The sequence below is a fragment of the Canis aureus genome, chromosome 35 (genome assembly GCF_053574225.1).
Source record: "Canis aureus isolate CA01 chromosome 35, VMU_Caureus_v.1.0, whole genome shotgun sequence".
NCBI lineage: Eukaryota > Metazoa > Chordata > Mammalia > Carnivora > Canidae > Canis > Canis aureus.
The window spans coordinates 3,827,691-3,844,772 of NC_135645.1; the positions used below are offsets into that span (position 1 = coordinate 3,827,691).

General features: G+C 45.2%; 1 protein-coding gene across 24 annotated transcripts in view; it reads right to left on the reverse strand.

Moving 5' to 3' along the window:
- The window catches only part of KALRN (kalirin RhoGEF kinase), a 660,095-nt gene that overhangs the window by 194,264 nt on the left and 448,749 nt on the right, over positions 1-17,082 (reverse strand). The window lies entirely within an intron of this gene.

A 17,082-nucleotide genomic window follows, 5' to 3' on the forward strand; every position in this document is an offset into this window, starting at 1 on the left:
GTTCAAGACAAATTGAAGAGTATGATCTCATATCTGACTGTGGCTTAGCCGATGGTGCTAAAGGCTCCATTATACTTGCCATATAGAAATGAGAAAACAATCCCAAACTCCCTTAGTAAGAACTCCAGCCAGGCAAAATCTGCTCATTAAGGGAGCGAAAACCCTGGAGCATCAAGTTAAAACGGTAGTTACTCTGAGCTGTGACAAAGTTTGGGGATACTTAGGATTCAGGAAAGGGGGAGGAGATCCTGAAGAAAGCCGGGAGCTGTACACACGCATTTGTGAAGTGACTCATGGAAGGTACTGGTGACCACTGAGCTCCCCTTTACCAGGGCAAAAGGGTCTTAGGAATTTTTGCATCCCATTGCATTAATGGGGAGGTGGGGGGTGCAGGGGCGGTGTCCACTGCCCTGGTCCGCTCACACCATGAATCAGTCATTACCAGTTAGTTTATAAATGTGCCATGAGATCTGTTGAATTTATCACGGTGGCAGAATTTAACAGTTTTATAAATGCTGAATTTGACCTTTTGTTCTTTATGCGGTTCTTAAAATTCTGAAGGGGGAGAGACAGTTTTTAAAACATATTTTTATTGTCATTCATTAAGATGGCTAGTTTTCATCCTCATTTTTACTGTCACTATCATGAACAGCTAGTATTTGTTGACCATTTAGCTTGTGCCAAGCAAAAGGCTTAGTGTCCAGGATGCGTCATTTCACGTAATTTGCACCACAATGTTATGAGGTGGGTAATACCATTACCCTCATTTTGCAGACTGAAGCGCTGAGAGGCCCTGCCCAGGATCAAACAACCGGCAAGTGAAGGGCGTGAGATGGTGCTGTGGGTGGTGGGACTCCGAGGCTATCCTTAACCACTGTGCTGTGTTGCCTCTTGTAAAGGAGAATCCATCTCCCAAGTGATAGTTGTAGGTTTGTGTGTTTGTGGATTCCAAAGGTCTTGGAAAGCATCTCACATATTTTAAGGATCTATCTTGTCCCCATGGACCTAACTAGAAGTGGTTTGGATCACTTCATGACATGTATTCATTAGGTTTTGCAGACAACTTTGTATCCCCTTTTAAGCCTCAAGTTGTGATTATCTCTGTGCACTTGCAAATCCGTCTGATGGTCTGACACATGAGACATCCAAGAAAGAAAGACATGTAGGCACACTGAACTTTTGTTCTCTAAAGCCCTGAGAAAATACAGACACACTGATGTAGGAAGCCATGATTTTATATGGCCCGGTTGGCGACATGAAAGAATAGTGGACACCAATGCATAGCTCTTAACTTTAAAAATGACAGCCATTCATAATCCCATTGAGATGATTTTTCTACAAATCTGGCCTAAAGAAAGGACTATGGGAACAGTGGAAGTGGAAATGTGGTGTGGGAAAAAGGCCATTACATTTTTTTTGAGATGCAAATGATTTCTATTATTTAAAAAAGTAACTCCCAGCTTGGAATTCATATATAGGTTCCATATCCAGTCATCCTATACCTTTGGCATTTGAATCAAAATGTAGGTGAGGGTAGGGCCTGAAGTTAGCTTTTAGAAAGATTTCCCTCATAATTCTGCCCGTTGCCTGGTTTGGAATCCTTAGCACAGAGACCTTCTCTATGTCCCAATCACTCCATCGCTGGAAAACCTGAGTTTTGTAGTGTTTCAACTGCATTTTTACATCTGCCAGAGCACATACTGTCTGAAAGTACTTGTCTTAAGCATTTTTCATGAGGAGCAAGAATCAGTGAGACCTGCTTCAATAGGACAGTGGCTTTTATTAACCAGACCTCCCCAGTATTCTTTTACTTTAGGTGGGGAGGGGCCTGTGTTGAGATTTCCCCCATCTCCCACTCTTCAGACACAGACTCCTTTATATCAGTACTTTGTACAATATAATGTAGGTTCCATTCTAATACTAGACACTCGGGATATAAGCTTTCCGGGCTTTAGAAAGTTGTTCTGCAGATCCTACTTGCACAAGAGACATCACTGGACACCCAGTAGCTTAAAAATAGCCACATATGGGGAACGTATGTATATATTATAGATTTATACCCTTTCTTGATCCATAAAGAACTTGAGGCAACTATTTTGCATCATATTTTTAAATGCCTCTTCAGTAGACTACGTGTTCTGGATGATTCTGATGGACTGGGAAACCGGTGAGGCAGGAGTGTGAGTGAATTACTACTCCCGTGGTTAAGGCATAACAAACAGTTCCTCTACGTTTCTGATTTGTGCCTTGCTCTGCTAGGCACAGAGGTCAGTGAGCGACCGCCATGTGGGATCCACAGAACATGGAAGGCTAAGGTGTGATTCATCCAGATGATGGGGGGTGGCTAGTAATGATAGGACTAAGCCCATTTGCGCCATAATGTGTGCTCTGGCCTGAATTATCCAATTGTTTTCTTTAGTGAGCTTGTCTCATGGAAGACAGTGTGCATAGTGGGCGTCGGAAAGACCTGGGTTCAAATCTTGGTTCACTTTCTGGTTGTGTGACCTTGGGCAAGTTCTTGAACCTCTCTGAGTGACATTTTCCTCATCTGCAAAATGAGGACAATGATACTTACCTTGGAGAACTGTTGTGAGGACCAAACGGATGGTGAGACATAAAATGCCAGGCTCAAATTAGGAGTCCAGTGAGAGAGGCAGTTGTTATTGTCAGTTATTTATGCTCTGGACGGTTTCCTTGCAGGCAGCCTTTGTGCTTTTCTTGGCCTGCCCAATTATAACGGGGATTTCTAAGAGAAGGACTATGCCTTTCCCATTAGATGGGGCAGCAGGAGGCAGGGGGGTATTATCCTTAGGGGGAACTTCCTGTGCTCTGTTTGTTTCCATTATACATGGGGATCTCGGCAAATACAATATTAACTGGTTTAAAAGAGCTTTTCTCCACACCAAAGGTCAAACTAGAGCCCGGACTGGAGATTTTCCTTGATGTAGCCATCAGAATTAAAAACTGAGGTACAGAGTAGTAAAAATGTTGAATTGTGTACGCAGGAGAGACGTAAACACCATGAAGTCTCTCTTTTGTTTAGTTTTTTTTTTTTTTTTTTTAAGGACTGATCTTGTGACCTTCTTATGTGTTCTTTCTTGCTTTCTACTCTGCCTGAAGGGTCTCCTTTGGGCTTCTGGATGTCTGTTTGTTGCTTATGCTGACCCCAGGGTTCCTCATCCGGAATCGTGTTAGGAGCTTACTGAGGAGGACCAGCGGGCCTAGGAGCTTAGTGATGAGTGGGAAGGCCTGGCAGGTGGTGCAGAGCGCGCTCCCTCCTGAGTGCCAGGCCAGGCACTCCCCACCTCAGGAGGACCACCCCAGCGAAAAGCAATCAGCTACAGCAGGGAAGAGTCCAGCTCCCTGTTTTTCCTCTTTCTGTTTCTCCCTCCGCTCAGGGAATCCTCTGAGAGAATTGGAACTAGACAGTGTGGAAAAACATCCTTGGAGATATTTGTTTCGTGTAATTTTTTGGTTTTTGTTTCAAGTTCAGAAAGGTTAGTAATTGCCTCTTTACCAAGAACTCTTCTTAGAAAACATTCCCTCTGCCCTTAGACTGTGGGAGCTGAAGGGAGAGAGGGAGGTGAGGGGCCAGGGGAGGGCTGGGTCTTGACCTAATGGTGAACCTCCTATTTGAAACCTTGCTGCCCGCACAGGGTGACCCATGTCCTTCATGGAGGCTCTTTGTGTCCTCAACTGGGTCCCAGCGTCCCCATGCTGGGTCAGTCTGGAAACCCCCCCCTCTGGAATCACAGGGGCTTAAAACCAAACTTGGAATATGTCTGCTTTATGTCTCTCCCTCTGCATATCTCGCCATGGAGTCTCTTCATGAACTTGAAAGTCTACTCAGCTTTTCCTCACCTTTTCCACACTCTCACTAAATAGCTGCACTGGGGTGGGGTGGGGGAAATGCTGATGAACTCTTCATCTCCTTGTCACCCGCCCAACCAGCCGCCCCCTAAATTTTCCTTCTCTTTCCTTTCACTGTTCAAGGATTCTGACCTTCGCCACCAAACAAAGTTTCCAGTTCCTCAGCTCACAATCTTGGCCCATCCTACACGTCAGCTCAGATTCACTCTCTGGTCACTTGCCCTCCTCTTGAGATACCGAGAAGAGTCAAGCCCCTTGTTTCCTACGAGGCACCTGCTTGTCCCCTTGTCCTTGGTTCATGCTAAGGGTGGGCCTCAGCAACCATCTAATAATTGTGTTCCTTCCTGTCCTTTAAAAATGACATCCAGTGGTTTTTTTTTCTTTGTTAATAAAAGTAATTTTCCTGCCATAGAGAATTTGGAAAAAGCCACCATCCAGAAATAACCACTATTTACATTTTGGTGTATTTCTTTCATTTACACATACATGCACACATATATGTATACCCACATATATATGTACATATGCATACATAAGCACAGATACCCAAACATATATGCACATACACGTTGCTCTTTTATATTTAAAACAGAAATATTAGTCTTTTTATATTTAGAAGGAAAAAGAAGTCTCCCAAAGGAAGAAAGGGAATCATACACTGTAGGTAGGTCCTTCACCTGGCCAGCCGCAGCCAGGAGCTTTTAGGGCCCATGACTTAATAGTTTATAATGTCATGGGCCTGATGGCCAGGGGATACGTCCAAGAGATCCCTGCCTCCCAAACCACGTAGATGACTTCTTAGAGAGTGCATGGGAAACACATCTAGAGACACACAACCCATAGATATACAAAAACAGAAGTTATACACATAAAACATTCGAACAAGTATTTTCTGAGCATGTCTACCTGTATGTCAGGGCCCTGCAGATAACGGAAGCTGTCACACGTGAGCCTTGTCTTCACGGATTTGGAGACTCAGTTGCTGAGATAAAAACTAATGCACAGGAAATGCTACTGAACTAGAAGATGATGCTATAGCTCACAAGGTGCTGAGGGAAGGGACTCCTGAAATCATTCTAATAATGAAGAACATTCAACAACACGCTACCTGAGGTCAGAAACAGTTCTGTCATTACAGAGAAATAATTTTGGAGACACAGTGATGTCTGTGATGGCTGGTAGACAAAAGCAATTATCATTTAGAAGATCACTTAGTGAAGATAATCACACAGATAATCTACCAGAAAACATATATTAGAGGAGAGGTTTGCAGACAGCAAGGAAGCCAGAAGAGCGGCAGGCCCCAGGGGAAGGAGCCTGTGTCCCAGGAGGCTGTAGGTACTCGAGAATGCTACTCTGGTTTGGGAGTCACACTTCTCCTCTTGAAGCTCCCAGGGATAGATTTTATATATTCCGTGAAAATCCAGAGCCAGGAAGAAGAATATGCAATCACTCTGATGATCCACTGCAACATGATTTCAGGAAAAGCAACAAGAATGAAGGAGAGCCAAGATGGCTGAGAGGTAAAGCTGTGGATGGGGTTTAAGAAAAGATTATCTAGGAGATGGCAGGTGAGGAGTCCAGTTTCAGGTCTGCTGAGGAGAGCGAGGAGAATCATCCAAGTGTAGTTAGGCCACAAATGGTTGGAAACAGGGTGCTGGATCCTAGCGTGGGGGGGAAGGGCTGGAAATAGAGATTTCTCAACTCACTGTTAAAGAGTGTGACATTATGCTAAACAGTGTGGCAAAAACCAAGTAAAACATATAACATATGCCCTGAAAGTTAAAGAATGATATTTGGCTTGTTTGTGTGTGTGTGTGTGGGGGGGGAGGGCGGGGAGTAGGGTAAGGGGCAATGCTGGTGGCTGAGACGTATGGTGGGAGAAGCAGCGAGCATCTGCATGAAGGAGGCACGAGTCAGGCCGGGGCAGATGTGATTATACAAGTCAGTAAGCATTACAGAAGGTGGACATAAGCAGGAGCAAAGCATGATGTGACTGGGGGCATTCAAGTGCCAAGATTTCCTACGTGCTAGATGCTATAGTAGACAGTGGAGACGTAAGCATCATTAAGACCAAGATATGATCATCAAGGAACTCACAATGTAACACGGGAGAAAGACACTTAGGCAACCAATTATTTGATAAGCATAATTAGGTTGAAACATATAAATTGCCAATATTCACCCATTCTTTAGATACACAGAAATGGCAGTTTCATCTGATTCCATGGAACGTAGGTGCATTATAGCACGTATAACACATAAAGGTCTCTAAAGGGTCCTGTGTCAGAGGGAAAACTATAGAAACATCTGGGGGACGGGGCCTGTACTTTATCCTAGTAAATGTGCTCCTGAAGGCTTTTAACTGACAAGTGAGACATTGAAAGAACAGCTTTGGGAGGATGAATCTGGTGTCAGGAGAAAAGATGACACTCAGGAGCAAAATCCCAGAAAATAGGGAGGCCATTGAGGAGGTTATGGAAAGAATTTCAGCAAAGGGTAACCAGGGCCTGACAGGGTGGTGTGACAGAGATTTGGAGGGCCTCGTTCTCAGGATTTGGCGACAGACTGGCCATCAGGGAGTTCTGTCCCAGATAGGGAAGTCCACCAGGTGGCTGGTTGGACAGAAGGAAGTAATTTTTTGAGACTGAGACTGGGGAAAAGTCAGACATCCAACTGGAAACTCAGAGGCAACCAGTTATCGTTACTGCGCCCAGCACTAACGCTGCTCGTTATGCAGCCATTTGGTCTTGAACTGGATTGTTGGTTTTCTGGTTCCTCAGGAGAACTTAGCCTTCACACGGGTGGGGACTGGTCTGTTTTGTCTCACTGCTGCATCTCCATCCTGGCACAGTGCCTGGCACAAGGGGGGTGAGTGAATAGATTCATAGGAAAGCTGCCATGACGAGCCAAGTCACTTCAGAGCTATAATCTTAGCATTTTTGTCACGGACATAAGAATTGAAGCAACACAAACTGTGGTTGGAGGTGGGGGGGATGTAGAGAAAGAAGAACAGGACTAGAAGTTCAGGTGCAGCTCTCACTGGAGCATGTGTTGGATGGCAGAGGGACAGGAGCTGGTTGACAGCATGTGGGAGAAGAGGAGTTGGAGTGATACACTCATGGGTACAAAGGATGAGATTCAGAAGGTTGGGGATGGGTAACATTAGACTCTGAGTCTAGAGAAGGGATGAGAGAGTATGATGGGTGTATCTAGGTGACGATAGAAGTCATGTAAAAAAATAAAAAAGCCCCAAACTGTAGTGTTTCTTGGATGCTAATCAATAAAGTCTAAATTCCTTTGACTGGTGTGCAGCATCCGCCATGCTCTGACCCAAGCAATCCTTCTGGTCTTATTTTTCACAGCTCACCTCACAAACCCAGAACTTCAACCAGGCATATCTACTCTGCACGCCCCAAACTCATCCTATTATTCCCTTTCTCCCTTACTGGCTCTTACTATTTCATCCATGTAGAATGGCTTTCCTCTGCTCGCCCTCCCCAGTCCTGCCTGGATAAATTCTACCCACATAGCAAAGTCTAACGCTGAAACTTCTCCGATCCTCCCAAACTAGGATTTTGATTTTCTTAATTACATTTGGTCCCAATTTCTAGATTGCTCTCTCACCCACACTGCCAAACATGTTTGTTACCTTTTGTTGATTTGTTCTTCAGTTATTCCTTTAACAAATATTTACCGAGCATCTTCTACGAGTCGGTACTTTGCTAGATTCGGTGACGCGGTGAGGGTATGAAACAGACATCCCTCTGTCCTCATGGAAGGTCTGGTGGAAGAGGCAGCCATATATAGCCACAAAAATGCTTATGGTCACAGTGACAGGTACTGAGAAATAACAGTCTAGAGTGTTGTGAGAGGTGTGACCTGGGGAAGGGACTTAGGCAGTGGGTCTGGACAAACTAAAATCACAAAGAAGAGACGGTAAAAGGGGTGGACGTTGGCATGGGAAGAGAGGGAAGCTTCCAGGCAGAGAAAACACAGGCCCTGGACATAGGTCCTGGGCTGGGATGAACCCTGGCACATTCGAGGAAGGCCAGGCAGGCTGCAAGGCAAGACACAGGAGGAAGAATGGCCCCCATGAGGCTGGAGAAGTGGGCCGAGGCCCCGATCATGCAGCCACATAGGTCATGTTGAAGATTTTGATATTTATCCGAAGAATAAAGGTAAACTCGTGAAGGTCTGGAAGGCACAAAGTGATGAGGACAGCTTGCATTTTAGAGAGATCATACTGGCTGTAACGTGGAGACGAGAGTGGAGGGAGGTCCCCAGACCAGTTAGGCGCTCCATTCACAAGCCATGTGTGATAAGACAGTGGCTTGCACTAGAGTGGGTCACACAGATGCTCAATAAATGCCAAAGGACTGTAGTCATCGGTCTCTCTCTCTGTGTGTGGAGTCAATCACTGGGACTGAGAAAAGTTGAGATTCACCTTTACAAATCATTCCTCTAAGGTAAACCTGCAGTCAGCATAACCTCAGTTCTCAAGAACCCCTTGGGAAATGTGCCTGTCCAGATCATCAAGTTTTCTGGATAACCAAAGGTAAACACCAACACATTATCTCCCTAGTTTAACCATTTTTTAAGAATATCTTTTTCTCTTTGACTTCTTAAGCAGCATATGTTGAACAGAATTTCCCCTTCTGTTAACAATTACAAACACCAACAGGAATAATAATTATGGTATAGTACAGAATGCAAGGGAGTCCGCAGACATGCCCAGTCATGATGCTTGCTTGGTACCCTCAGTATATAGAACCAAACTGTTAGAGTTTTAATTCATCCACCAGCTTTTGCTCTCAGAGCTTTTCTGCTTCATCTCTTGCTGACAGTAGCTCAGCCTTTGTGGCTATTAGTGGGTCTAGACAGAAGTCACTTTCTCCCCTTCTAATTTTCTTATGGGCCAGGTAACTAGATGGCCATGAAGGTAAGAATTACATATAAAATCTGGATTTGAGAGGCTTTTCTTTGAATATAGATGTTTAGTTTTGCTATGCGAAGACTTCCTCCCTATGTCTTGGATCTGTTTGTTGGACAACTGAGTTCCAAATCCAGTACATTTATCACCTTTTTTCCTAACACGCTGCGTTGCTTTAGCTGCATAACCTATTATATAATGTGTGACAACAGACAGGTACAGTTCAAAAAGTCAAGTTGTTCTTCTTCCTTCATTAAAACAGAGGAGGAGGGAAGCCTGGGTGGCTCAGCAGATAAGTCCCTGTCTTTGGCCCAGCGAGTGATCCTGGAGTCCCCGAGATCAATTCCCACATCGGGCTCCCTGCATGGAGCCTGCCTCTCTCTGCCTCTCTCTCTGCCTATGTCTCTCTCTCTCTCTGTGTGTGTCTCTCATGAATAAATAAATAAATCTTAAAAAAAAAAAAACAGAGGAGGAATGCTTAGGGATTGACACAAACCTGCATTATATATAAAGTTTCCATGTTGCTATACTATTTGGAGGAGAAATAAATAGTGAATTATATTTTAAAATACTAAGTATAGGAAATGTCTCATATGTGATATCATCTGAACCTCTAACTTACAAATATATTGATTTCTAAATGTCATATTTTATGTTTATCAAGACAGAAGAAAGATAGTAAAAAGACGAGCCACAGATTGAGAACAGATATTTACAACATGTATAACCAATAAAGGACTAATATCTAGAATATATGAAGAACTCCAAAAAAATGCATATAAGAAACCCCTAGACAACTCATTAGATACATGGGCTAAAGGCTTGAATGACTCATCATCAAAGAAAATCCAAAGGCTCAATAAGGACGTGAACAAAGCGTTCCAAGTGTTCAATCATTAGTGATTGGGGAAGTGCAAATTAAAACCAACAGCAGCTACTACCACATCCCCAGTAGACCTGCACAAATTTTGGAGTCTGACAATATTGAGTAGAGGAGGGGATGTAGAGCAACTGAAAATCTCACATATACTGGTAGGAGTGTAAATTTGGTGCCAGCATTTTGAAAAATACTTTATACCAACTAGTAAAGTTGGAGATATACATATATACCCTATCGCTTAGTAATTCCTTTTTTGTTCACCTAGAAATTCCACTCCTTGTTTTACACCCTAGAGAAACTCAAGCACATGCACACAAGGATATATATACAAGAATATTCACGGCAGGATTTCTCCAATAGCCCCAAACATCCCATATAGAGAATGGATAAGCTGTGGGATAGTCATACAAAGGAATACTGTACAACAATGAAAATTAATGACCTATACACACCAGCATGAATGAATTCCATAAATATAAGTGTTGAGCAAGATACACACACACACACACACACACACACACACACGAGTATAATTCCAGTCATTTAAATTTAAGAACAACCGTATTGAAACTACATTGCTTAGGGACATATACAAAGGAGGTAAAAATATAAAGAAAAGCAAGGACAGTATTAATTATGAACGTCAAAAGAATGATTACCTCTAGGGGAGAAGAACAGGGCTGTGATCAGGGAGGGGCACACAGGAGGCTTCTGGAAAGCTGGCAATGTCCTGCATCCATGACCTGCATGATTATTTCCTGCATATTCATTTTATAATTGCCCATTCAATTGTCTAGGACTTTGTATGCATTTTCAGCATATGTATTTTACTTAAAAAAAAAATCTTAAGTATTAAGGGTACCAGATGTTTATAATTAGGAACGTACTTTACCCATAGGATCAAAAGTATAATTAGCATTAATCAGACAAGCCCACAAGTCTCATTAGGGTAACCGTATAGATTAAATACTATTTAAGTATTTAAGTACATTTCAATAAAAGTAAAAGAAAAAGAAAATAATAATAAATAATAATAAAAGTAAAAGAAAATAATATAGTTGCAATATGCTCAGTTAAACGAAACATACAAGACCAATAATGAATAGGGATTGTTTTAGAGTATCTGATATCATATTAGAAATGATAAAAAAAAATTGATGCTACACTTGCAAGACTATGGGGAAACTGGCACTTTTACACACAACTGGAAGGAGTATAGACTGTGACAACATCCACATAGGGCGATCCGACAATGTCTATCAAAATTTAAAGTGTAACTTCTTTTGATGTATAGTAGTTGTACTTCTAGGAAGTTGCCCTGTAATATATGCACGATTCACAAGTGTGAGAAACTATATCTGTGCAAAGCTATTAATTACAGCCTTGTTTGTAATGGCAAAGGATTGGAAACATCCCACGTACCCATCAAGAGAGAACGAGGTAAATAAATTATGGTACCATAAGAAATGGAATACCATGCAGCCATCAAAAAGAATAAAGCAGTACTATATGACCTACTATAAGATTACCCATATTTGTTACGTGGAAAAAGAGTAAAACAGCACTTATTGTATGCCACTACTTATTTAAACATTTTTAAGAAGAGTAAATAAACATGAGCATTCATATTTTTAAAGTGTCTCTGTAGAATACCTACATTTTGAAACACATGCATGTTATTATGACTTCAAAAGATCATCTCATTTTAAAAATCTTGAATACGTATCCTTAAGGAAAAACAGGTTTAATTAAATTATTATGAGGTAGTATAAGAAGACTTTGGTAAAGATACTGTTTTTCCAAACAGTTCCCATCAGAGCTAATAGCCTATTTAAAAATAAAAAAGACAAATTCTACATCAAAACAAAATCATTCATTTGATACGGATGTATCAGCAGTACCGCTCTTTTACATATCTATCATCCATGATTAAAATAACTATTTTGGGATCAAAACTGATACAAGGGATGCCTGGGTGGCTCAGTCGATCAGGCTTCTGCCTTTGGTTGGGGTCATGATCCCAGGGTCCTGGGGTTAAGCCCTGTGTCTGGCTCCCTGCTCAGTGGGGATCTTGCTTCTCCCTCCCTGTTCCCTCCCCACGACTTGTGCTTGCTCTCTCTCTCTTTCTTGTTATCTCTGTCTCTCAAATAAATATAAATCTTAAAAAAAAAAATCGATACAAAGGAGGAGAAACAGAAAGGAGGATGAACTTTCAGGCCAAGCTCAAATTTCCCTTTTGGTGTAGAAGCCATCCAATTCCCCAGGATAAATTTATTGCACAAAGCAGGTGTGCTTCTGGCACCAAACCTAGCATACAGCGTGGTAAATATGTGTCTTATCTGACACTTTCACCTTCGTAGGATCTCTGGTACTTAGCCGAGCAACTAGCATAAAGGAAGGGCAAAGTACAACTGTTTCCTTCCATAAACACGTAAGACACGTCCATAGCCACTGCATTTGGAATCACATATAAGACACTTGGGGTGTGCAAGGACAGAGGGGGTTCTTACATAGTCTTTATCTCCCAGGTACCTTGTCATCGGTGGACACTCAATAAAATTCCTCTGAATAAAAGAATGAAATCATTGGAAATAATTTCCAAATATATAAGAAATAATTTTCTATTTTACCTCTAATTTCACTCTTCCCTGCTCACAGATCTTTTTCACTTGGTCACTTGTTAACGGTTGTGCCAACTAGCTTGCTCTTTAAATAACACAACCAACCTAGCGGTTTGGATTTCATGTTCCCGTCAGAAGCACTATCTTGACTTTAAATGTTAGAGAACATATCCTGACAATCTTTCTCTTTGGGGATTTTTCAAGAAAAAATTTTTCATGAATGCAATAAAGGTTCCTAATATCTCATATGGAAAAGGCATAAAAATTGTGACTGTTCTTGTTTGGGGGTGGGTTGTGGGTGCAGTGGGGTGGGCGGGGAGAGCTGGACTATGCATTACAGATTTCAGATTCCACAATTCGAATCACCTCTCCTAAACACACCAGTCCCCACTCTCTACCCCTTCATACCATTTAAAAAAATAATATATTTTTTTAAAGAAACAACTTCCTTCCAATATTCCTGTTTTATGAGATAGACAAAATTTAAAAGTATTTGAGGGTAATGTTGAATATTTCTTGCTCTTTTCTCTTTGTCTAGAATGTTTGCCCACCTGCCATGACCATAACCTATAACCCTTCTCTAATCAGGAGTGTGCTGACTGTACTCAGAGCCGAAAGATTGTGTGTGTGTGTGTGTGTGTGTGTGAGAGAGAGAGAGAGAGAGAGAGAGAGAGAGAGAGAGAAATCTGGCATTTGGATTTTTCTTTTTTTTGGCATTTGGATTTGAAATGGTTATGAATCAGGGAATTAAATATTGCAGGAATACCTTCAAGAGTTCCCAACTGATCTTTTTAATAGAATTGCTGCGTTCTTTTTAGATTAACGCCGCAACAGTATCAGTTGCAGAGACATATGCAAAGGTTAGAGATTAAAACAAAATTCCGAATGAATTCCAATGAATTCCAAATGCCTTAAAATTGAGCATATTTAGGTTAACATCAGTAGGAAGGAGGTCAAAGCAGGAAACCAAGGTGTTTTGTTCTGTTCATTGCCATATCCTGTGTGTCTAGAACAGTGCCTGCCACATAGCTGAGCTCAAAAAAATGGTTGATGAATTTGTGAGACAAAAAGGTGGCATCCATCAAGATCCCGAGGAAAAGAAAAGAGCATGAATCTTCCATCTCCTCGGGTGCTCACCAAATCATGCCTTCCACGTGTATGTAAGTGACAGCAAATAGCGATAGACTTTTTAAACCCCACACCTGCGGCTGAAAGGACACCAGTGAGCAGGTGAGCAGAGGACAGAGCTGTGAGAGATAGAGGCTTTTTCTCCCCCCTTCAGTACATCATACAGTACAGAGAGGATATAAACCCTCGCCCTTGGTATGGGCTGAGAGCACTGTTTAGGGAGCACACCCTAGGCATTGCACAGCCAGCACCAGCAGAGGCCGTGTGCATTAGAGGACTAGCTCTCCGGAGCTTGGGGTCAGTGTACACACCTCTCTGCGATGACCAACTTCAAACAGAACCAAGTAGTGTTAAAAAAAAGGACAGTAGATGACCATTTTGAACTTGGAAGAGTCAGCTGTGAGCCCTCACATGTGGGGAGGCTAAAAAGCGATCACCAGCACTGCTACGAGGAGGAGGCCGCTCTGGTGCAGCCAGGGCTGGGTCTGCAAGACGGGCTGGCAGGGGCGAGGGTCGGCCTGGAACCGGGGAAAAGATACCTATCGCCGGGGGGGGGGGGGGGGGGGGGGGGGGGCGTGCCCTGTGCATAGTGCTGCGTCCCTCCCTGTAGTCTTGTCCCAGTAGGAAGAGCAGGGCAGACACAGGCTGCTCCCCTGAAGGCATCTGCTCCACCTGCCCCTAGGACAGGTCCTGAGCCAAGGTCGTGGAGGGCCACCACGGAGGACGTTCGGACGTGCTTCTCTTGACAAGGCCCTGCTTTCGGGCAATAAGGGTCACGTCACCTCACTCCAACACCGCAAATCCCGAGACCCTCACGTGCCCGTTATCTACCTACCACATTACGCTGGTGGTGGCAGGCAGGTGGGCCCTGGGGAAGTGACACCAGGTCGCCGGGCAGGTAAACCCCAAGCAAGCATTTCCGATCTAAGCTCAAGATCAAGAAACAGGGTGACACCGACCCACTTGCTATCCAACAGGCTCTCCCCAAGAACGCCACACCGCGGCCACAGGGAACCTGTACCCCGTGTCCCGCGGCACAGCACGCACAGCTAGGCGAGGCCCCAGCTAGAGCACAGCCACCACTGCCAAGGCCCCTTCACCTGTTCCGTCCATTCTAGCCTCGCTCTTGTGGCTCCAAATACTCATTTCCAGCAACGTTTCTCCTTGAGTTTTCTGGAAGAGTTCATTTTCGCGCCTGCCAGGATGGCCTACCACCAGACACCTGGTGCCACTTCTAGTCATCGGGTGCTCAACTTCCTACGAACAACACGTCTCATAGCCTCTTTCCCCCTCGGTTACGGTAATAGGCATTCCGTCATTTTGTCCTGCACTGAAAGAGCCTTTTAAGTGACACAGAAGAAAAAAAAGAGTAAGAGATACGCCAAGAGGTCTGTGCAAAATACTCCAGGAGGACTTGCCCGAGAGCCGTCACTTGCCTCTCTGGCCTCGGCTCCCAGCAGGTGCCATCTCCCGGCTCGCGCCCTCGTCCAGCGGGAGGCTGCTCACTCGGGTCTTGTTTGCCTTGGCCTGCCGCCAGGTGATCCACTTTACCATCTTGGCTGGCTCTCAAATTTGTTTTCTCCTTGCGCCAAGATTTTTAAAAATAGAGTTCATACTTAGGCTGGGCTCCCAGGCAGCTTAGGCAGGGGTCAGCCTTGTCACTGCTCGGCACTCACTGCCAAGCTCTGAGCCCAGCCCCGGGTTGGCCTCGAGAGGCCCGAGGCTCCGGCTCCGGCAGAGGCTCTCTCCCGCCAAGGCCGCCGCATGGGCCATGCGTTCCTGGCACCAAAGGGTCTGTGACAGGCACTCGTCCTCGGGGAGGTCCCTCCCCTGCTCTGCTGCACGCCAGCCTCGGAGGCGCTGGACTGAGCCATAGAAACGTACCTAGGCTGGGGCGCCCGGGAGGCTCACGGTGGAGCACCTGCCTTTGGTTCGGGTCATGACCCCGGGGTCCCGGGATTGAGTCCCGGGATCGAGTCCCGCATCGGGCTCCCTGGAGTGAGCTTGCTCTTCCCTCTGCCTGTGTCTCTGCTTCTCTCTCTGGATCTCTTGTGAATAAATAAATAAAATCTCAACAAACAACAACAAAAAATTTTACTTGGGTCATCACGGATTGGCACGGGCCAGGGCGGGGTGGTGCAGATGCTGCTGGAGAAGGGGCAGCAATAGTGTCCTGTCTTGTTTACAAGGTTCCCCAAGTTAAACGATCAGGGTTATTACAAAAATGCTATTTTTAATCCAGTTTAACAGGCAGGACATTAAGCGGAGCTTCAGCCTGAGGGCTGCCGTTACCTAGCTGGCTCTGTGACTCCGAGCGAGTCACCGTGTTTCTTTTAAACGTGCCCAGGAAGGCAGGGGCTGGATGGTGTCTAAAGGTCCTTTCCTTCCTGAGCTTCTCCGTCTGCAAGGGCCACCCTCGCCCTGAGCGAGGCCTGGCCTCTGGCCCGCCCCGCGCCGCCACACGTGGACCCAGTGCGCTGGCAAGCCACGGCCTGCAGCCCCCGCCTCCTGTGCAGACGCCCGGCCGCCGGGAGCACGGCGATCACTCGGGGCCACCACGCTGACCCCACGAGTGGCTTCTGGGCTCCCCCGCGACCTGGCCCCGCGCCGGGCGACTTGTGGGCCACTGTCCCTTATGAAACTTATGTGCTCTGCCAGGTGACTGGCAACTTTAAAAAGTAGGTCTCTGGGGGGAAGAGGGTTGGGGCGGGGGGTTGAGCTATGGAGTATAAATCAGAATATTAAGGAGAATAACGGCATCACGATGCTGCCCGTGAGCCCAGTCTGCATTCTGCAGCGCGGAGTATTTCAGCCCCGTAGGTCCTGCGTAACAGCCCGAAGCCAGGCATTTATTTGAGGAACTTTTCATTGCGAGCAAAACCTGTGACCTCAACTCCTTGCACGTTATCACCGTTCTGAAAAGTCAGCACCTTTGTACTGTGCTGCACGTTGCTCAGGAGGGGTGGTGCAGGGGGGAGCTCTGGGCTCCCCCGAAGCAGGAGCATCCTTGCCCCACCTGGCCCCCCGCCGCCCCAGGCCCCTGCCCAGCATAGGAACCGCTCAGAGCAAAAGCTACTCCTGGACTTGGGTTACTCAGAACTCAGAACCGGGGCTGGGGGCGGGGGACAGACTACAATTCGCACTTAAAACTTGAAAACGGAGATGGCAGTGGCTAAGGAGCCCTTGAGAAGACTCAGAAGGCCTCTCCCGAGGATTCCTCTGGCAATCCTGACCCACCGTGCCGGGCAGATGGGGCATGACTGAGTCTCAGGACCACATAGCTGATAAAAGCCAAGTTTAGGTGTGTGATCCGTGCTCTCCAGGCCCTGGTAACTGCAACTCCAGTTAGATACTCTTCTCATTTGTTCTGGGGTTAGAAAGTCTTTTCGTTACCAGATAGGAGGTAACAGAAATCTCTCCTTCTAAAGAAATATTTTTCGGGCCCTTTGACCCCACTGAGACGGAGGGCAGAGTCGTAGAAGCACGAACGGATCTCCCCATCACATGCTCTTCGGCTCTTAGGAGACTGCATTTCATGGGCTGCATCCCTAGCAGGTGCTTCATCTGCTCCGGCACCACAGGTAAATCTCACAAGCTGTCACAGTCACACTCTGGAGACTCAACCTCGGGGGGACCATCTTGATAGTTTT